A 22,199-nucleotide genomic window follows, 5' to 3' on the forward strand; every position below is an offset into this window, starting at 1 on the left:
CTCCCGCTGTCAATGCAAAGCTTGTAAGTACATGCACCTCGTTCTGCCATGCAGATAACAAAAACAAAAACAAAACAAAAACAAAAAACAAGGCTGTCCTCTTTGAGATGACCACAGCTGTATGCACTTTAAATAAACATAAGCTTTCAGGTTCAGGAGAGCAGCCCCCGTCCATGGCCAAAGTTATAATTCACCTGCCAAGAGGCTGCTTTTGTCCGATGGTGCCAGGGGACGCCATAAAGCCCACGTGCTCAACGGAGAGACATTGCTGACTCTATTATGGCGGCCTGAGCAAACTGTCGGCCTTCATTGCCTTCCTTATTAATCAAGGAGGTGTTGGCAAGTCTCCTGCCCGTCTCACACTCCCTGCCCAAGCTGATAAACTGATTAAGCTGAGACTCTTCAGGGATGGAGACTGGGGTGCCCTTTGCTTTCTTGTCTCTTCCAGAAAATGACTATGTGGGGGGGGGGGGTTGTGTGTGACTGGGAGGTGAATAAAGGACGAGCCCATTTAAAGCAGGCCCCTTTAGCTCCTGTGTCCCTTAGGCAGGGACAGCAATCTTGTGGGCTGATCCGTCCTTTAGTCACTACGCCGTGGTGTTCAAAGTCAGAAGTTGCAAACCCCTCGGCTGTCTAATTTTAGCAAGTGTTAACATTTTAATCACAGCAGAGGGAAAGTGAGCACTTGCTTAATTACTGCAGGTTAATGAAGTCGCCTGACTCTTTCACATCAGGAGACACAGCTTGGAACCAAATCCATTCTCTGCTCTGCCCTTTTGCAGCCTGAGACCATGCCTCTTTACTTACAAGTAAGTCCCTCTAAGCCCAACAAAGCTGGCATCCAGGTTCACGCACATTCCAAAAACTCTCCTTCTCTGAATTTCTTCTGGACTTCTTTTTGAAGTTGAACAGGCACCTTCAAATGTACTATTGCCCCTTTAAAAATAGCATTTTTTAAAAAAATAAAAATAAAAAAGAATGTTGCACCATATATATGCCTGCTGGACTGTTTCGACAGAAAACTCTTTTGCTTTGGTGAGAAATTTCTCTCATGGTTTGGCAACACCTACATTCTGTTTAGGCACACCTGTTCTTATTGATAATTTTATTGCGCTATTCTTTCTGCAAACCGTATTGAGCTGTTTGCTTTTACTATCAAGTGGCATATGAAGGTTATGAAATAAAGAACAACAACAAAAAGAGGTCTGTTGAGTTGTTACAGCATTGGTGCCCACATGCTTGAGGTGGTAGATGATTTCATCTATCTGAGTTCCACCACAACCAGCAATCCCTCCAATGATGCTGAGCTGGACAGGCATATTGGCAAGGCAGCTCCAGTAATGGATCACCTTCTCCATTTCATGGGAGAATAAAACGCTAATGTCCAATACCAATATGAAGGTCTACATACCCTCCAACATTTCTTCAATGAAAGTAGGGACATCCTAAGAAAAGGCGGGACATTCTGGGATCAAATCAGAAACTGGGATGGCTTCTGTGAATCTGGGATTGTCACTGGAAAATAGAGACACTTGGAGGCGCTGGGTCTATGAGGTCTATGAGGACGCATGGCCACCCTAGTACACTGTGGCCACATGGTGAAAATAGCAATCCTACAGGCCAGGCAGAAGACAATTGGGACCATCTCTAATGAACAGGAGCACTTGAAGAGCATTGTGGTGTGTGGCTGTCTGCCATGGGGGATGACAATATGGACAAAAACCTCCCTCGCTTGCTTGTTTCTTGAGTGGCATCTTTGAGCCCTTGTAGCTTCTTAATGAAGGAAAAACTATTGGGGAGGAAATGCTTTTAAAATGGAGACCTTTCTGTGTGGTAAGGAGCCATTATCTCTCAGTATTCTGAGCCTCATGGCTGAATTCCCAAAACTCCATTAAAGTGTTTCAATGCAGAGCACCTAGGCTGGGGGGCGGCCAATAACTTGTCTCTTTGATTTTAACAAATGGAGTTTTTCCAGGGACCAGGATCGGGAGATGGAGAATTCTGGAAGCCTTGTGTTTGTGTGGGAAAAGCCGCCGGACACATATAACAGTGCAGAGTGAGAGCTACTGTTGTATAGTGGTTATAGCATCTGACTAGGACCTGGGAGACCAGGGTTCAAATCCCTACTCCACTGTGAAACTAAGGACTCAGCTACACAGCTGCAAATAAAATGCTTTAAATGTGTTGCAAAGTGCAATATACAAATATGCCACTAGATGGTGACAATGAGCCATGCAGAAATTCAATGTAATTTTCAAAACATTTTAAAATAAAGCATTATCACAGCAGTTAGGCTCCTACCCTCCAAGGCAGGAGAAAAGAAGCTTGCTCCATCTTCCATTTTTGCAGGCAAAAAAATAAATAAAATGTGTGTGTGTGGGGGGGGTGACAAGAAATTTCCCGCACTGGGTACCACCTGACTTTCCTACGCCTCTGACCCTAGGATAAAACCAGCATGGTTAGTAACAGGTTCTACTTTTCTTAATTCAGGTGTGGTGGGGTTTGAAAGTGGAAGAATGACAGGACTGACATTGAAGTTCATCTTTTGTTCAGAGACCCGTTTTGCTAAATCTGTCACATTTAGTTAATTGGAGATATATATATATATATAATCTTCATTATGGCTTTGCTTTTCTGGGTTACTGCATTTCCAACATGTTAAATCAGAACAGATAGCAAGGTTTCATCACTTGTGTAAAGAGGAAGAATGCCCTTGGGTCTGCTTTCAATCTTACTCAAGGCTTGCTTTGTTTCCTCTTAGCTACACTCTGCTCTCAAAGCTTCGAAATGGCAAGGACATGTGGGAGGGATGGCGGTGAAAGCAGTGGGGAGAGGAGTAGAATAATCTGTTTATAAACCTCCTGGCAGTCTTCAGGTGAAACGTAAGGGGACCCAACTAATCAGGCAATGCCTGCTTTAAATAAGCAGGATACGAACTTTTAGAGAAGGCAGAATATGTTTTGTTAAGACGTGCAATATAGCTCATGGGGCATTTTCTGCTAATTACCACCTGTCTACATTACTTACCTACCCCCCCAACACAGAAAAAACCTTGTTCACACATCACATTGTATCCAGGTTCAAGCTGCCCCTACACATCTGCCTGGAAGTGTTGGGATTAGAACCTGTAACCTTTTGCACAGACCGCTGAACTAGCAATGCTCTTCCTCATCAGATGAAGCTGCAAAATTCACAACACCAGCAAGGACAGTTCAGAGGATCACAAGACTACTCTTTCCTCCAACATCCTTGAATCTGATGAACCTTTAATAAATTTCCCTCCATCCTTCTTCTCATCTATATTTTAAACCTCCTTGTGGGTAAAGATAAAATTTCTGGCCCTTAGAGGGATGTTAATTGAAATTAAGTGCAAACAAGATTGTGTGTGTGCGCGTATATCTATATATATACATCATCCCATCCCATCACTTAATGGCTTTTTAGAAAATCACCTTTCACCTCTCTGTTCGATATCTGCCAAAGACTCCTTCACTCTCCTCTGTCTTCAAGATGCTGCCTTATTTCCATCTGACATCAGCTGCTCTGCTTGGTCTTCTGCCTTCAGGCACTGCTTAAAAGGTACTGGGGGGGGGGGGAGAGAGCTGTCTCAGTCATGTTAATTTTGGAAACACAGAGAATAACTGGAAAGCATACAATGTGTGTGTTTAATTTCTCTTTGAGCTTCTTCCAGGCTTCTAAAAAGTCTGTTTCTTTGAGGGAAGGCAGGGAAAATCTAGTGTGGGATGAGTCTACGACAGGCATAGGCAAACTCAGCCCTCCAGATGTTTTGGGACTACAACTCCCATCATCCCTAGCTAACAGGACCAGTGGTCAGGGATGGTGGGAGTTGTAGTCCCAAAACATCTGGAGGGCCAAGTTTGCCTATGCCTGGTCTAGGAACTGAACATCCAGAAGGCAAATGCCCCTTAGCACTAAGCCCACCAACTCTCTAGTGATTGGGGCTTCTGAGTTTGATTAAGAACATGTATCTAATGCACACAGAAGGTCCCAGATTCAATTCTAGCATCACCAGGTATGGTCAGGGAAGAGTCTTGTCTGAAACCCTTGAGAGCCGCTGCTGGTCAGTCTTGACAATATTGAGTTAGATGGCCCAGTCATCTGACTTGGCAGAACACAGCATTCTGTGTTCAACAGCAGCATCTACAACTCAGCAGTGGAGCACCAGCTTTGCATGTAGAAAGCTTGTTCAGTATCTGACATCGCCAGGTTGGGCTGGGAAATAAAATACATTTGTCAATTTTGTTTTTGTTTCTTCTCTATTTTCCATTTTCCAACTTTAAGCTCCGTTTGCAACATTTTTGCATCAGTTTGCATATTTCTTTTGTTAAAAAGCCCTTGCCAAAAATTTGTCAGCATTTTAGTGTGCATTTCTCCTAATATATACATTTTCCAAAGCAATATCCCCTCGTACAATGCGTTTGTATGTTGCTTTCAGCAATTTATCCATTTTTATGCACACTCACACCTAATATACACATTTTTGTATGCGCCTTTTGATTGGAGAACCGCTCAGCAAAGTTTAGGGAAGTGCAAGTTAACAGCACACCCACAATGAAGACTCGGGAAACCATAAATGTGGTGGGAAAGGTTATATTTATTCAAATATATTTATTCAAAGCACAGTGGTTCCCAGTTGGTGGTCTGCGGAGCCCCTGAGTCCATGTCACCATTCAAATAACACAAACTAGCATAGAAATATCAAAATTTACAAAAGTAAGGGGTCCACTTGGCTTTTGAAAACCAGGCGGTCCGCAGTGGGGAACCACTGAAATAGTGGATCGGCAAACAACTGAATATGCATAATTATGAAAAATATATTATAGCCCAGGCAGGGAAGTTCATTAAGGCAGGAGAAACTGGGTCCCTCCTCACTCCTGGGCATCATTTCAGAATCCACCTGTGGCCTCACAGCAAAGGATTGGAAGGAACACTTCATCCTTGGGTTTGTGAACCTAACAAGTGCACCATGGCCTTGCCATGTCAGGGTTCACTCTGGTGTGTCTGCCAAGCTTAAAGGGCATCTGAAAGCACCCACAACTAAGGTGGCAAAGGGGACAAAGAGTGCCTTTAATGTAACAGTGCCTTGGGCATTTACACCAACAGATCTTAATTTGTATTTTCTGCTTGGGCAGAAAGCCAATTGAACCATTCCGAGAATAAGATTCCCAGCAGTATGGAGTAGGTAGAAAAGAGGAGTCCCAAGGCCAATCAGATGCTCCTCTCTAAATTCTTACTGAGCCCCCAAACAGGCAATTAGCAAAGTCCAGACTGCACAGGGAGGGAGGGAGGAAGGCAAAGAGAAGAACTGAGGGTTTGGGATGGAGCCATCTTATAAAGCCCAGCTTCTTTCCTTTCCTTATTGGCCCAATATCCTGCTTGGTCCTTCCCTAACTTCTCCCCAGATGTCAGGCTTCAGGGAATCTGATCCCCCTCCCTCATGGCAGGCTGCCAGCAATGGAAAGACAAGAAGCTCTTACCAATGTCTTTTTATTCAATATTCACAGAGAGAGGCATAGAAAAGCAGCCTCTTTGGGTATAGTGGTACCCTGGGTTACAGACGCTTCAGGTTACAGACACTTCAGGTTACAGACTCTGCTAACCCAGAAATAATACCTCGGGTTAAGAACTTTGCTTCAGGATGAGAACCACGGCGGCAGCAGGAGGCCCCATTAGCTAAAGTGGTGCTTCAGGTTAAGAACAGTTTCAGGTTAAGAACGGACCTCCGGAACGAATTAAGTACTTAACCCGAGGTACCACTGTGATTGCGTTGCTCTGAATAATCTCCTCTCCCTTCCCTTCTCAGTTGTCAACAGCACACCCCTTATGGTGGCTGCCTAGGGCCAATTGTCTCTTAGCTCTCTGCTCTCCTACTTTCATTGATCTCCGGGTTCTGGGAGAAGGGGAGTCAGGAATGCTCTTTAGTGATAACATGTCAGCCAGCTGTTCCTGCTCTGCTTCTCCCATTATTTCTCAGCTTTGCTCCTCTTCTATCTTTGAGCTGTGACTCTCTGCAAATCACCATTGTAAATCTGTACTGTCCTCCTCTTCTCAGGAAGGTTCAGGAGAAGGGGGAGGCGGTCTCCACCATTCCTCCTCTGACGTCCTGCCCCTGACCCCAGAGCAAAACCATTCTGAGTCTTCTGCCCAGGGGAGTTGGGGTGTGTGGCAAAACCAGCCCCACTTGCAGGTGGGGGCAGCATTGTAAAAGGATAGCTGTGTTTCAAGAGGTGCGAAATGTGCAGGTTTGCATTGAAATGAATCCACTCATTTGGCCTCTTCCCAGTTGAGTCCTGATTTCTCTGTGTGGGCCTCTGACTTTCACATGCCTTTCCAGACATGGATGTTTATTGCTCTTCAGCTGCTGGCCATCTACACCACTGAGTGTCCCCCTCATCTGTTATGACTACCAGTTATACAATGGCCCATTTGAAAGTGCCCAGACTTGTTGGAGACATTCAGCATTTATTTATCTTTCTAATAACTTGAAGTTGCTTAAATCTCTAAAAATACTTCTGTGATTCACCAGGCTGTTGAAATGTGAAGGCTAGAAAAATCCAGCCAGCCACCTCACCATATTAGTGTCCTCCTCCAGATCATGCTGTCTCTCCTCAACAAGTCCTATTATTACATAGATTTCATATTAGATTTCTCTCTCATATATATATATATATATATATATATATATATATATATATATGCAGGTTTTGGTGTCCTCGGGTGTCTTCCCGTGTAAAAGTTGGGGTGTCTAGGCGACGTTTCGACGAGGTCTCACTCGTCATCTTCAGGCTGAGACCTCGTCGAAACGTCGCCTAGACACCCCAACTTTTACACGGGAAGACACCCGAGGACACCAAAACCTGCATTCCTGTACCCGTGAAAATCTACGAAAGCATATATATATATATATATATATATGAGAGAGACAGCTCTTTGGGAGATTTTGAAGAAAAGCAACAAGCTGTTGAGGCTGGTGGTTGCTTTGATGAATTCCTAGTGTTACCATGATGGGACAACTGAGGCACACCTGTTGATATCACCTGGCAGGGGTCCAAGTTAGGAATTGCACACATAAAGAAGACTCAAGACAATATAAATGTGGTGAAAAAAGGGTTGTATTTATTGAAATATAACAACATGAAGGCTCTGCAAACAGCAATGAGACAGAAGAAACCAAATCAACACAGTTCAGGCAGGAAAGTTCCCTAAAGAAGGAGAGGTCAGCTCCTTGCCCCGTCCCCATCTCCTGGGCATATGTTCAGGCTCTGTTTGTGCCCCGTCCCCGTCAGCAGAAGGACAACAAGGAGGGAACCAGTTCAGCTTCTCTTGCCTGGGAGCAATCTCCAAGAAGGCCCTTTCCTACATCTACATCAAGTGTGCCTGTGAGGGTGGCAAGACTGAGAGAAGGGTCTCAGAACCTGGGCAGGTTTGTATGAGGGGAAACAGTCTTTCAGATAGCCTGGACCTAAGCTATATATGGCTTTATAGGTCATAACCAGCACTTTGAATTGTGCCCAGAAACAGACTGGTTGCCAATGGAGCTGTTGGAACACGTAGCCCTTTCTCATTACAAGAAGCCCCGGTCAACGGTCTGGGTGCTGCTCTTTGAATCAAGGGGTTTGGAGGGATTGATATCTCTGGTAGATTGGATATCCTTGGGTAGGGATAGTGTTTTCAGCTTAGTTTCTGTACTGTATTATCTGTGCTTCAGACAAACTAAAAAACACTGAGCAGGGGAACCTCAAACAGAGCTTAGTTCTTGTTTTACAGAAGACACATCCCCCTTTTTCTTTGGATGAAAGTAGAATTGAAATAGTTCTGCAGAATGGAATCTGCTTGATATGGTTTCTTGCAGAGAACAACTCTACAATTCTAAGGTTCTATGATCTGGAGTCCAGACCCTCCAAGTGTCCCTTTTTTTCCCAGCAACATCCCTGATTTAGAGAAACCATCCTAGTTTCTTATTTGATCCCAGAAAGTCCACTTTTCCTTAGCATGTCCCCATTTTCATTGGAGAAATGTTGGAGGGTGTGGAGTTATCTGACCCCCCCAAGCCGTCTGAAGGCAATCCTGTATAGGGAAGTTTTTATTTAATGCTTAGTGTTTTATTATGTTTTTATATCTATTGGAAGCTGCCCAGAGTTGCTTGGGCAACCTGGTAATATGTGTTGGGTATAAATAGTAAAATTATCATTTTGGAATGGGACGTCGCTATTTTCATTGGAGAAATGTTGGAGGGCATGGTGTCACCTCTGAAGTGATGTGCCAGTCCCTGCTCCTTTGTTTTGCCCAGAAAACCAGTAGGACCTTTTGAGAATTTCTACAGAAGGCATGAAAAGCTTGGTGTGTGTGGGTGTGCGGCATCCCATTTCCAAATGTGTTTAGTTCAAAGGTATTGTGGTGTATGTGTGCCAACAGTTTAGGATTTAGAGGTGTTCATTTATTTGGGAGGCTAGTTGCTTCTTAGAAATCAATTTCTTGTGGACATGCCCTGATGGAGCAGAGGGAGGCCCAGGATTGCTGAACAAGCTGTTGACTGACTCTTGCTTCAAATGCCTGCCAGTCTTCATTTCATGGATGTACATTCATGGATCCAAACTCATTACAGGTAGCAGGGTGGGAAAGGCCCACACCTGGACCCCAGGAGAACCTGCTGCCAGTTAAAAGCAGCCAGCACTGGGGAAGACATGTCAATGATCTGTCCAACTGCAAGGCAGCTCTAAGGTGGCAAAGGGAACCAAAACAAATTTATGCATTTGACGTTCTGTTTCAGGATGAATCGAGAAGCCCCTGTGGCTACTTTCAACTCGACAAGCTGAGAAGCTGGAGAACTATAAAGCAGGCAATTGCGTCTCTGTGTTACTTAGTCATACTTTAGAAATGCATTATTCAGGACTGTAGTAGCAGAATAAATCCATTGCACCATTAACGACCAGTTTCTACGTATGCCAGTTAAAAAATGTTCCATTGCAGGAGAGGGCAAGGTGGAAAAAAGAAATTAGATTAGAATTACTAATTTTAATTGTTGTCAAGAAAAGTAGAGGAAGCAGGATGCACTGGCCATTAAGAACAAAATTTATTCTGCTAGGTAACTAGGGACTAGGGTATGAAAATCTTGGGGGGGTTTCTGGCTGATGGGTGGAGTGTAGGTCCTCACAGTGGTGCAGTGGGGTGGGGTAGATGCTGGTCATGAGCCATTCAGAGTGGTATCCAACTAAGACCCACTCAGAGTAGGCCCATTGAAATTATTGGGCCAACGTGAATCATGTCCATTTATTTCGATGGGTTTACTCCAAATAGGTTTACCACTGGGATACAACCCACAGTTTGGTTTGTGATTGGATCTGCTGGGATTTTTGACTACATGCTATTTGATGCAGCTTTCCAAAGCAATTAAAAAGTTGGCCGAAGACAAAGAAGACTGAGCAGAGGGAGTTATTCTACCTAGAGATATGGGACCTTGGATACAACTCTGCTATTGGTTGAGGTCTCCATATAGGCATGATGACTTATGACCTTCCTTGTTGGTTAGTTGGTTGGTCAGTGTGTGTTCTAAAAGTTGTTTGGAGTTTGTTCAGTGAGAGACAAGATCCGTGTCTGTAACTTGTATATGGTAACTTGTGAGTCTGCAGTAAATAATAAACACATATAAGTAACCAAGTTACTAGTAGCAGTGTCATGTTACTGCTTCATCCTACCTGCCTGCAACTGATTGCTTCTGGAAGTCTGCATAAGCTCTGCTATATTTAACTGGGTCTGGCTAAGATCCTGCAACACGTTAAGGTTGTGAAACATCAATAGGGTCTTCTTAATGTAAATCAGTCGTGTACTCTTGATACTGAGTTGCACTGATTTGGACTGATCTGAGCTTTGACTGAGTCGAGTTGAGGCAGCCTTGGATTGTATTGGGTACAGTCTTGCTGGTTTTAGGGGTCTGCTTCACCAGCATGTTCATTGTAGGGAAGCAGAGCCCAGCAGGATTGAATCCTTCACTCACCGGCTGTTTATAAGAATCAACTACCTTAAATAAACATCAGCCCTGCCATCTGAATTTATTCAGGTCTGGATCTGGGTCAGGTCAGGTGTTGGGGTCAATCTGGGGCTCTGCAATGGGGCTCTGGATCAGGTTGGGCAGGATAATGCACAGTCCTAATAAACAGTTGCCACAGCAATGATGCAAAATCCATTGACTGATCAAGGGCTTCAAAGCCAGCATCTGAGAACATTCTCCAAAACAAACTGAAGTTCTCTAAATAATTATATTTTCTGGGCCATTAAGTAATTGTGTTGATGGGAGGAGGTCTCTGTCTAAGATTCACCACAGTCATTATAATCCTGATCTCAAACCTGCTGTAAAAAAACCAGTCTCGCTCAAATAATAAGATGTTTACCATGTTGAAAATGCAAAACACTCAGGTGGATTGGAGGGGTGGGGGAGGTCAAGTTGCCAATAGGATGTTTCATCTCCAAGGATCACTGTTCGTGCAAACAAGGAGACCAAAAACCAACTCAAAATGATATCTATACAGGCTCCAACTGGGGAAATCAGAGTGTTTGTTTCATAGCAGCAATGGGTTGGAACTGATGCCTGCTATGTGGAGAGGCATCTCTCCAAGGTACTGGAGTGAAAGAAGGAAAGAGAAGGGGAGAAATAGGTTTTCTATGCAGATCAGATGTTTCTAATTCTCAGAACACTCCAGCAAGGGGGTGTAAGATGGAGGGAACATACTATCTCCCTGTTCCCTGAAGGCTTTTAGGGAAAAGCCAAACACCATCTGTCAGAGATATTTTCAGCATTCCTTCTCCCTACCTCTGAAATTATTATTGTTGTTGCAGTGGTGGATAGTCCATTATAGTGAATGGGGAAGTGTCCTACCAACCTCATTCGCCTCTCAGCTAGCCTTCCACCTTCCTGCCCTTTTACTTACAAGCAACATGGGGGTGGGCACTGTCTGTCAGTAACAGGTATTAAGAGGTGTATTGCCTTTTCTACTGGAATGAATATAGTGATCATCAAGAGGCCAAAATAATGACCACCAGCACATATCATTGAAGTTAATACCATAGCTTAGCTGTAAAAACTTAAGAACATAGACGAGCCAACCAATGGCCCATCTAGTCTGACATCTTCTCACAGTGGCCAACCAGATGCCTGTGGAAAACCCTCAAGCTGGCCAGAAACTCTCCCCTTCTGCAGTTTCCAATAAAGGGGATTCAAAGACACACTGCCTCCAACAGTGGCATCAGAGCATAGTCATCATGGCCATCACTGCCTCCTGTGGGAGGGTGTTCCATAATTTAACTATGTGCTGCATGAAGAAGTAATTTCTTTTAGGACCCTCGTACCTACGGGACCGCCTCTCTTGGTATGTCTCATGGAGGACCTTACGGTCTTCAAATAAAAACATCTTGGAGATCCCAGGCCACAGGGAGGTTAGACTGGCCTCAACCAGAGCCAGGGCTTTTTCAGCCGTGGCCCTGATCTGGTGGAACACTCTGTCACAAGAGACTAGGGCCCTGCGGGACTTGACATCTTTCCGCAGGGCCTGCAAGACAGAGCTGTTCCACCAGGCCTTTGGCCAAGGCACAGTCTGACACCCTCCTTCTGTAATCCTCATAGAACTCTAACCCAAATGGTTGCCATTAATTTGACTCTGAATTGATTTTAGAATGAATTGATTTTAGAATGTATTTCAATTAATTGATTGTGATTGTATGTAAACCGTGTTATTTATACCGTTGTTAGCCGCTCTGAGCCCAGCTTTGGCTGGGGAGGGCGGGATATAAATAATTATTATTATTATTATTATTATTATTATTATTATTATTATTATCATCTGTCCAGAATAATCATTCAATGTGCTGACAACATGGCATGCATCTGATTTCCATGACTTCCAGTGTGAATTTACATGATCCACTTTACATGATGTCAGACTGAAGCATAAATGGGAATATAATTATCCACCAGATCTTGCATTTTTCTGATTTCCCAATACACTACTTGGCTAGGGGAAAGAATACAGCAAAATGTTTATTCTCTGATAAAATAACATTTAGAAATGCATGTGTTGTGATAAGACACTTATTTAAATGCAATTTTTGTGCCTTAAAAATGTAGATTAATGAGGAAATGGGATGGAACAACTGAAATTGACTACACCGGGAATGAATCAATCCCTCCATCTCTCAGGTCTGCCTACACAGAACTTTTAAGGCTTCCTTTCAAGATGTAAGAAATTAGGAGAGACCTGAAGTGAACCTGATAGAGAAGGAGAGGTCAGTTTGCTTCTTAATTCAGTTGTTTGTGCAAGATTATCTCCCTCACAATGACTAATGCTTCCTCTTTCCTCCTTCCTCCCAATTGTTAGGGAATATTAGCTGCAAATATGGGGTTCATATAGGTCAAGCTGGGAAGCCATAATCCGCTTATAGCAGATGGATTCCATGGGGTGTCCAGAGCACTGTCCTGTTGTGTTGGATGAGTTTCAGTTAGTAAGGCTCAAGGATGTGAACAAGGTGCTTGAATCAATCAGAGTGACCACTCTGGACCCTTGCCCCTCTAGGCTGATAAAAACTAGCAGGAAAAGGACAGCTATCTGGGCCAGGGAGGGGACTAATGTCTCCTTGCAAGAGGGCATGGTCCCTGACTGTTTGAAGGAGGAAGTGGTAAAACCATTCCCCAAGAAACCCTCCCTGGATTTGGAAAATCTAAGTAACTACTGGCCAGTTTGCTAATCTCCTCTTCTTGGGCAAGATTATTGAGCAGGTGGTTGCGGACCAAATCCATGTGCCCTTGGAGGAAACTAATTTTCTAGATCCATGTCATCACTGTATGTATTTTGTGTTTTTTATCTTGTATTTTTATGTTGCGGCCCAGCCTGAGATTGACAGATGAAGGGCAGTATACACATTTAATAAATCACCATCATCATCTTTTGTAACCAGTGTTGTTTCATCTTGTGGAAAAAAATGCATCACAGTTTTGGACTGTGGTCTTTGCAGAAATTACTAAAATAACTGGATGGCAGCTATCAAAATCTCTGGAACTATCCCCATTAAACTTTTTTTTTCCAACACAACATTGGAGATGGTCATCTAAAGCCTCTTATTTGCTACCTTCTTGAAGCTGCCTGGCTAGTTCTTGCTCCATATCTAAAGGGCACCATGTTAGCTTATTTCTATAGAACAGGCATGTCCAAAGTCCATTTCGGGGGCCTAATCCGGCCCACCAGTCAGTTCAATCCGGTCTCTCTCAACAACTTCAATCCTAAAAGCTCAACAACTTTGGGGTAAAGGTAAAGGGATTCCTGACCATTAGGTCCAGTCATGGCCGACTCTGGGGTTGCGGTGCTCATCTCGCTTTACTGGCCGAGGGAGCCGGCATACAGCTTCCGGGTCATGTGGCCAGCATGAATTTGTATTTACTTTGGGGTAAAATCATACCAAAAGCTCAACAACTTCAATCCTTTAAAAAAAGGATAACAACTTTGGTCGGCCCTTTGGTTGGCCCTCATGGCCCTTCACTTCATCAAATCTGGCCCTCTTTGAAAAAAGTTTGGACACCCCTGGTATAGAACATACAAGAACAGGACCTTGGATCGCTCCAATAGGGCACTGCAGCCTTAAGCCTTTCTCCACCCTAAGGCTGCTACAGGAGATGCAGCCTCTGCTGGGAACTAGAGTGCAATGAATCACGAAGCTGACTACCTGGAATGTGATAGGCTTTCCCTCCCTGGACGTACCGTAATTTTTATTAAAGTTTTCTTGGTTTACACAGGTACAGTGGTACCTCTGGTTAAGAACTTAATTTGTTCCAGAGGTCTGTTCTGAACCTGAAACTGTTCTTAACCTGAAGCACCATTTTAGCTAATGGGGTCTCCCGCCGCCACGCCGCTGCTGCGCAATTTCTGTTCTCATCCTGAAGCAAAGTTCTTAACCCGAGGTACTATTTCTGGGTTAATAGAGTCTGTAACCTGAAGCGTCTGTAACCTGAAGCGTATGTAACCTGAGGTACCACTTTATGTGTAATGTCTCTTTTTTCAAGTTACATTTTCCATAGGTCAGTTTCATTTGTTGAGATATTAGGGTTACATTAGTAAGAAAAGTGGGGGAGAGGTGGAGAGGGGAAAGGCGTCAACTTACTTTTAAGTCTTTGGCTTCTGCAGGGCTGTGGGAACAAAGGTCCTTCAGGGAGCTCCTCCTCTGAGTCAGAGGCAGGGATGTTGGAGGATTCAGGGAAAACTCTTATTTGCATAGCACATTATTAAGCTAGGGAACTCGCCAGTTGCCTTGACAGCCATCTCTCCCACCGCTTTGCTAAATCCTCTTTCAAAGCCACTCAAGTTGGTGGCCTTCACTGCCTTCTGTGGGATTGAATTTCATAGTTTAACTCTGCACTGCATGAAGAAGGACCTTCTTTTATCTGTCTCGAATCTTCCAACATTTAGCTGCATTGGACATCTAGTGTTTTGAGAGAGGGAGATAAACTTTCCTCTATCCACTTTCTCCATGCCATGCTTGGTTTTGTGTTTAGACAGTGCTGAACTCGACGGACTTGATGCCATTCCCCTCCCCCATAAAATGTCCTCCAAGTTATCCCTCTAGTTTCTTTGATCCCACCCCCAAACTGCCAGAAAAAAAGGGCAACCCCCTCAGCCCAGCACTGGTTGCAGCTCCCTGTTGATCCCACTATTTAAGTGCACTAACCGTTGCATCGCTTTCATCTCCCTGTATCAAAGCCAGACTTGCCTCTGCAAAACATCTGAGATAACCCTTCTCGGGACTTACCTGCTGTTCTCCTGGAGTAGAACCTTGTTAGGTGTTGCAGAAGAGACTGTCCAGTAGCAAAGTTTCTAACTGTGTAACTACTGAGAAGAATCTCAGCGGCTGACTGTTTTAAATAATTGATGTTCCCTTCTCTGCAACAGGACTGATTTCTAAATCAGGTTTTGTGGATGTGAAGGGAGGGGGGAAGTCAGGAACACCCTCCCCCACACCCCCCCACACTTCAATTATTACATTTTATCAGCTCCTTGTTTAGTTTGCCTGTATGCTTTCCCTCAGCTGTGCAGATCCCTGCAGCCTGGTCGCAAGATGGATCTGGCGAAGCAGAAGAAGGGGGGAAATCCCCAAAACCTTGTGATAAACCCATAATGTAATTTGCATAAGGAAATTACACATTTCCTGGGATGGTTAATTAGAACGCCTTTGTTCTTTTATTTTTATGAATCATTCATGCTTTCTTATCAGCTTGAAAGGCTGTTTCACAAATGTCAACATTAGGATTTTTGCTTCTTTCTCCATTGCCACCCACCCCACCCCCCGGTCACCCCTCCTCCAGCTGCTGCTCCACCAGCACCATGAAACACACTGAATAAGAAGGTAAATATATGTTTAATTTTATCCCGTTTAATTTGCACTGGATGCATGTTAATTTCAGGAGAACAACATTGCGGGAGAATTCTCACTTTATTTATAGAAACAGCTATAACACGGAGGCATGACTAGATTGGAGATGAGATGTAACAGCTGATACCCAAACTGCAAAACAGTCCATCAGACTGCTAGAAAGAAGTGGTTCTGTGGGGGACCCTGGGGGCAGAGATCAGGGATAAATTTGGTTGGTTCGCCTTGTGAGGTTTCCTGCCTTATTTCCTTGGGGGGGGGGGGGTCTCAAGTACTTTCAGTGCTCCAGTGTGTTTTCTTATATTCAGACACAGTCGGGGAGCCCTTCCCTCTTTCAAGGGTATGACTCTTCCCTTCACTAGGTACACTATTAGGTTTATTTATTTATATTCCTTGAACTGTAGAACTGTAGAGTTGGAAGGGACCCAAAGACACATTTAGCCCAAGAATCACAGCTAAAGAATCCCTGCCCATCCAACTCCTGCTGAAAAAGACCTCCAATGAAGGAGAGCCCACCACCTTCAGAGGGAGTCCAGTCCATTGTCAAACAGCTTCTGCCATCAGAAAGTTCTTCCCCTTAGCTCACCACTGAAAAATGATGCTCCAGACAGCCATGATTTCCCACGCTGCCCTCTCATTCAGACAAGCAGTGAGAAGAGGAAGAGGGATGAGACTATGCAGCAGAATCCACTTGAGGAAACCCCCTGCCTCTGGACATGCCCAACCTTGACAAGCCACCCAGTGCCTCTGGACATGCCCAACCTTGACAAGCCACCCAGTGGCTGCTCCTTCCCAACCTGTGGAGGATGAGGAGCAGTCCAGTGGCCCAGCCTACTAAGATAGTACGGTGAAATTTGGAGGAGGAGATGTGTGCAGTGATATCTCCCACAAGAAAGGAGACTTCCTCCTTCATCCCCAAGTGAAGTGCCTATGCTCTGGCAGTGAATTCCATCAAGGTGAGGAACCCTCATTAGTAACTGAGCTTTTGAGCTCTCACCACCTCTGCTTAAAAGCTTAATGGGGAGACTTGTTGAAGCAACTTCACAGCTTCTTCTGCTGTCTTGAGCTCTTGTTACTGTTCTGAACTCCAGGACCTTGTCCCTTGTTCTCAAATGAGATTTATTGTCACTGCTGTTTTAAGAGCAACTGAATGAGAATCTGCTTTGTACTGGTCACTGAGTTCATACCATAACCTTTGCTAGGAGTCCAGCAAGCCTTGCTCCCTGCCCTATTATCTTTCCACCTGGCCTGGGAGGGCCCTGGGACCCTGACTGACTCTACTAACCAAACTGAGGAGGCTGAAAAAGCTGGAGACCATCTTTGTTGTGAGTCCTGCTCAGGGTGCCCAGCTGCTCTTGGGGTGAGATACTGTTTAGGAAGTTTTGTGAAACGTAGTTCTTTCAGAGAGACTTACTCATGATTGTAGAGCTGTCTGCAGAAGTACAAAAAAATGAAAGATTTGAGGGTGTATGGCTTCAATTTATTTCATTTGTTAATAGCAATACAGATGCATTTTGTCCTCCTGAACTGCAGCAGGCTCTATGGATGGGTTATCTCATTTCAGCTTCCTAGTCTGTTAACAAAATCTGTAGGTATCTTCTGCACTCTGAATTTTTGGACTTGCAACATGTTCAATATATAGGCTCTACATGTCATTCAATGCTTCTGTCTTTAGCAGTATGGAAGAATGTTATTTCCTTGTATGTTTTATGTTAAAAATTAAAAAACAACAACACTATGTCTTTCTTCAAATAACAATAAGGGAAATGCCTAATTTTTCCTGTTCTTATTATTCTTTTGTATCTTTATTTGTTAGATCTTGTTATGACTTATGTGGAAACCAATTAATTTTACTGTATACTTATTGACATGCTTTATTTATTGTACGTGATTACTTTTGTTATGTAAATCTTTTTGTTTCATTAGCTCCCTTGACAGAGTTTAACTATGGAAAGGCGGAATACAAGTAAATGATTATGATCATCGCAAAATCATAGAATTGTATAGTTGCAAGGAACCCCAAGTGTCATCTAATCCAAACAGTTGCAATGCAGGAATCACAGCTATTGCTGACTATGATAAAGGCTTTCTACATTACTACCAGTTGTTTTTAGCCAGGTAGATTCTGACACCTGGGTAAAAAGAGGTTCCTGGAATGTTTATGATTCTATAAATGCCTTGAGAAGTCAGCTCTCACAGCACAAGCAAACTTTCATTCATTTCCTGATCCACCATTGGGAGAAAGTTCCCCACAGAGGTCTGCTGGAGAAAAATCTCTCTCTTTTTCTCTTGTGTTCCATTTGCCTTGTTTTGTTCCACCCCCTGCTGTGAAAGGAGCACCTACATGGTTCTAACACCAGCTCTGCTCAATCAATCACTTACACGGACAGCTTGAAGATTACAGCTACCATGAGTCCAGTTTGTCATGGGAGAACTCCAGGGAGGAATTCACACTGATGCATTAAAAGATTTCCATGGCAACTAGAACTTCTGGGAATTCCTATAACCCTGCGCTTGGAAGCAGAATGAGGACTTTTGCTGAAGCCTTCTGAGCATCGTGATAAAAATGTAGGAGAGATTGGGGAAAACACACAAACTTGCGCACACATCTTCATTAGTTTGCAAAATGCCTTCCAGGCATAACATATAATAATGTTTGATTAATATCGAGCAATCTGTCACTGATGAGACACATTTCTGTAGCTGTCAGCTCCCAGTTAGTAATTAGGTAGTTCATCCGTTTCAGAGGTTCTCTAACTGATGCTGACAAGTGTGGAAGCTTCAAGGAAGGTACAAACAAGAAAGCAGATAAGATGCAGTGACAGCCTGGTGATGAGTGTTTGGCTAGCAGTTGTGAGCAAATCATCCATTGTTACAAAAGGTGGAGTCCTTTGAATTACTGGAACCCCTCATGTGGTGCAATGCATCTCTGCATCTATACTCAAAGACACATATTGCAGCCTTCTGCAAAGGTCCTTTATTAGCAGAGGTTGAGAAATCAGTAAGGCCTAGACCAGGCATAGGCAAACTCAGCCCTCCAGATGTTTTCAGACTACAACTCCCATCATCCCTAGCTAACAGGACCAGTGGTCAGGGATGATGGGAATTGTAGTCCCAAAACATCTGGAGGGCCAAGTTTGCCTACGTCTGGCCTAGACTTCTGGATAACTGTCCAATGATGCTCCTGTAGATGATCTCAGTGATTGAGCTGGGAAATAAGGGTTCAGGTGATCCCTGAAGTACTGTAGACTTAGGCTGCTCAGGGCTCTTTAAATTAATGCAAGGACTTTGAACCTGGCTTGGTAGTGGACGGGCAGCCACTGCAGCTGTTTTAACAATGGTGTCACACATTATGCACCAGATGCCCCCATCAGCAATCTGGCCACTGCATTCTGCACCAGCTGGAGCTTCCAAACCAAAGGGCAGCCCCTCATAGACCACATTGCAGGAATCCAGCCATGTCTAATGGTGCTGAATGTTGCAATTTTAGTGTCCTAGTATAGATTTGGCAGTTTTGGAGTTGCATTCACCGCTCGAATGTCTTATAGCCCTCAGGTGGATCAATAGATCTTCCACTCGTAACTTTCTTTTATTACCTGTGATACCTAAATACCACAAGTCCTTCCCTTTCTGCAGTGATCTTTGTTATTATGACTTCCTGTCACATGCATTTCTGTCCTAGGGCAGTATGTGGATTCTGGGCCACTGTCACCTCTAATACCTTTGTTTCCAACCATAACCTTTTAAGAGGGGATTTCCACTTGCAACTGCTGACATGCTTCTTGTGGGTAAAGCTAATCTTGGCTCAATAAGCCCCAAAGCATTCAAGCTGCAGCAAAGCATGCTGGGAGACTTCAGAGCCAGTGACAAATATTTTGACTTCCACACTGACCAACAAAATTCAGCAACATTTGAGTATTCCCATTATCATAAATTCATGGGATTGCAGAGCTGGAAGGGACTTCAAGGGTCGTCCAGCTCAACCTCCTGCAATGCAGGAATCATAGCTAAATAATTCCTGGCAGATGGTCACCCAACCTCTGATGAACAACCTCAAACAACGGAAAGTCCACCACTTTCTGAGGGAACCTGTTTCACCATCAAACAGCTCCTACCATCAGAAAGTTATTCCTAATGTTTAATCAGAATCTCCTTTCTGGACACATGAATCCATTAGTTCGGGTCCTACCCACTGCAGCAGCAGAAAACAAGTTCGCTCCATCTTTCCATGTGGCAGTTCTACAGATATTTGAAGATAGCTCTCATATCTCCTCTCAGTTTCCTCTTCTCCAGGATAAACATTCCCAACTCCCCAACAAACTAGTTAAAACCAATGGTTGAAAGACATCACAACACATTTAGAACCAGAAAATATAACCCAGTTTGCCCTGACAGCAGCTCAGTGGTCATCACTGTTTGAACCATAGTTTCCAAAGGCCTGTTTGAACAGGAATGCCTTAGCCTGCCAGGAGAAGATCACAAGGAAGGAGCCAGTCTCTTTGTAGGGAATTGCATAATTTTCCTGGTTATAATGCTAGCACTTGTATCCTACTTTTGAAGACTTCTTTTATACTGCAATACCTGCTGCATTGTGGAACTGTGGCTTTTCTATTGCTATACTGCCATGTCACCCTAAACTTTGATGACTCCAGGTTGTATTTAACTGATTTATGCTCAGAGGACACTCACCTGGGTACATCCAAAGTTAGTCCTATTCAGAGTAAGGTAAAGGGTAAAGGGACCCCTGACCATTAGGTCTAGTTGCAAATGACTCTGGGTTTGCAGCGCTCATCTCGCTTTACTGGCCAAGGGAGCCGGTGTTTGTCCACAGACAGCTTCCAGTTCATGTGGCCAGCATGACTAAGCCACTTCTGGCGAACCAGAGCAGCGCACGGAAACACCATTTACCTTCCTGCCGGAGTGGTACCTATTTATCTACTTGCACTGCGTGCTTTCGAACTGCTAGGTTGGCAGGAGCAGGGACAGAGAAACGGGAGCTCACCCCGTCATGGGGATTCGAACTGCCAACCTTCTGATCAGCAAGCCCTAGGCTCTGCAGTTTAACCCACAGCACCACCCGCGTCCCTAAAAAAATTAACTAAAAAAGTTATTCCTATTCAGTGTAGGCACATTGAAATGAATGGCAATTACTAGCTTGAATCCATTAATTTCAGTGTGTCCACTCTGAGTAGGACTAACATTGAATGTACCCAAGTGCATCTCCTCTGAACATAAATCAGTTCCGCGGTGGCCATGCTCCATGGGGGACACCCACTGCACTTCTGGGGCAGAGGGCCTGCAGAGGATGCTCCCCTAATAAAGACCTATGTGTGCTGGTTGGAGGGATGGAACGTTGTTTACAAAGAAGCTGCGAGGAACTTTGTCAAACGGCTCACTTTAGGTGAGATGTATTACACAGGCTTTACTCTCCCATTTGATAATCTTGACCATTTGTCTTCATAAAAAAAGAACAGGGGAAGTTGACCTGTCATATGGTTGGAGCATCAAATACCTCTTTGTTTTTCTCTCTAGAGCATAAACTAACCGTCTTCTAGGTAGGACTTAATGTATTTTTTATTTTGTGTTACTCTCTCCGTTCCACACTTCCTTTTCTCCGTAGCTGTGCTGAGTGTGGTTGTTTTAATTTCGCAGGGAAGGGCAGATTTGCTGCTTGATGACACTTAATGGAAGGTTTGGGGTCTTCCTCCTTTCCCTCCCCATGCTTTAAAGCTCAGGCAGGCACCAATTCAGCAGCATTTTCATCTAAAAGGTAAAGTTTAGATTAGAGAAGAGCTTAGCCAGCTGAGATAGAGATAGTCTTGATTTTGCAAACAGGAGGGAAAGGAAGACATGTGGACCAATAATCATTTCTGAGATGGCTGGAGCAAGAGCTGAAATTTCCGAGAAGACTTTTTTTGGTGAGATTTCCCCACCACCAAACCTAGAAAAATAAGGCAAATTTGCAGAATTACCACTAAATATTCTCTAGCAATTTAATAGTAGGTACCATTCCTCCCCTGCACACACACACACACACACACACACACACACACACACACGTGTGTGTGCAAATACAATGTCATGGACTGATTCTAGTCCTGTTGTATTGTGGAGGGTGCAAAATGGTGGCGTGTTAAGAATATAATAGAAAATGTGGGAAATTGTAGTCAAATATAACTTGCAAGCTTTGCACTAGTTAATGCATGAAAAGGTTAAGACCACAGATCTTTATTCCTAGACTAAACTAGGAATAGGATGTTCCTGAGCTTGCCCACTATAAGCTCAGTGCATGCTTACAGCAAGTTCACCATATTTTGTAGCACAAGATTTCTGCCTGTGTTTACTTGCTGCTTCATGGATAAATGCATGAACCTGACCTTTGAAACTTTGTGGCTAAAACATTTTAAAACTTACTAATGAGTGTGGCCTGTTAAATGATAAGAAGGGTGGAAACGGGAAAGCTCTGGAAGAGACTAGAATGGAATATTTAAAAGGTTTAACAGCCTATATTCCCAAACTATACTATTGCTTGCTTCTGTGATTTTAATACTCTGCTAGGGGCTCTCTGTGGCTGGAGAGTGTGTTTAGCCCTGCATTTTGGATCTAGAGATCTAGCCAATTCTTTCATCCTCACATGGATAAGCTGTATATATTATTCCCCAAACAAAAACCTTGCTGGATCAGGCTAATCTAGTACAAGATGCTGTTTTCACAATGGACAAGCAGATGCATGTGGGAAAACCCACAAGTGCAACAGCACTTGAGATTCCCAG

The 22,199-nt window shown here is 43.8% G+C and overlaps 1 long non-coding RNA gene across 1 annotated transcript; it reads right to left on the minus strand.

The window, feature by feature from the left end:
* Positions 1 to 891: 891 nt before the first annotated feature.
* On the minus strand, positions 892 to 14,384 carry LOC309347109. Its single transcript, XR_014158859.1, has 3 exons — positions 14,303 to 14,384; positions 3,453 to 3,568; positions 892 to 936 (listed from the first exon to the last, which is right to left on the minus strand). It is a non-coding gene; the product is annotated as an uncharacterized lncRNA (long non-coding RNA).
* Between the last annotated feature and the right edge of the window lie 7,815 nt (positions 14,385 to 22,199).

Source organism: Podarcis erhardii, assembly GCF_964252035.2.
Source record: "Podarcis erhardii genome assembly, chromosome: 7".
NCBI classification, from domain to species: domain Eukaryota; kingdom Metazoa; phylum Chordata; class Lepidosauria; order Squamata; family Lacertidae; genus Podarcis; species Podarcis erhardii.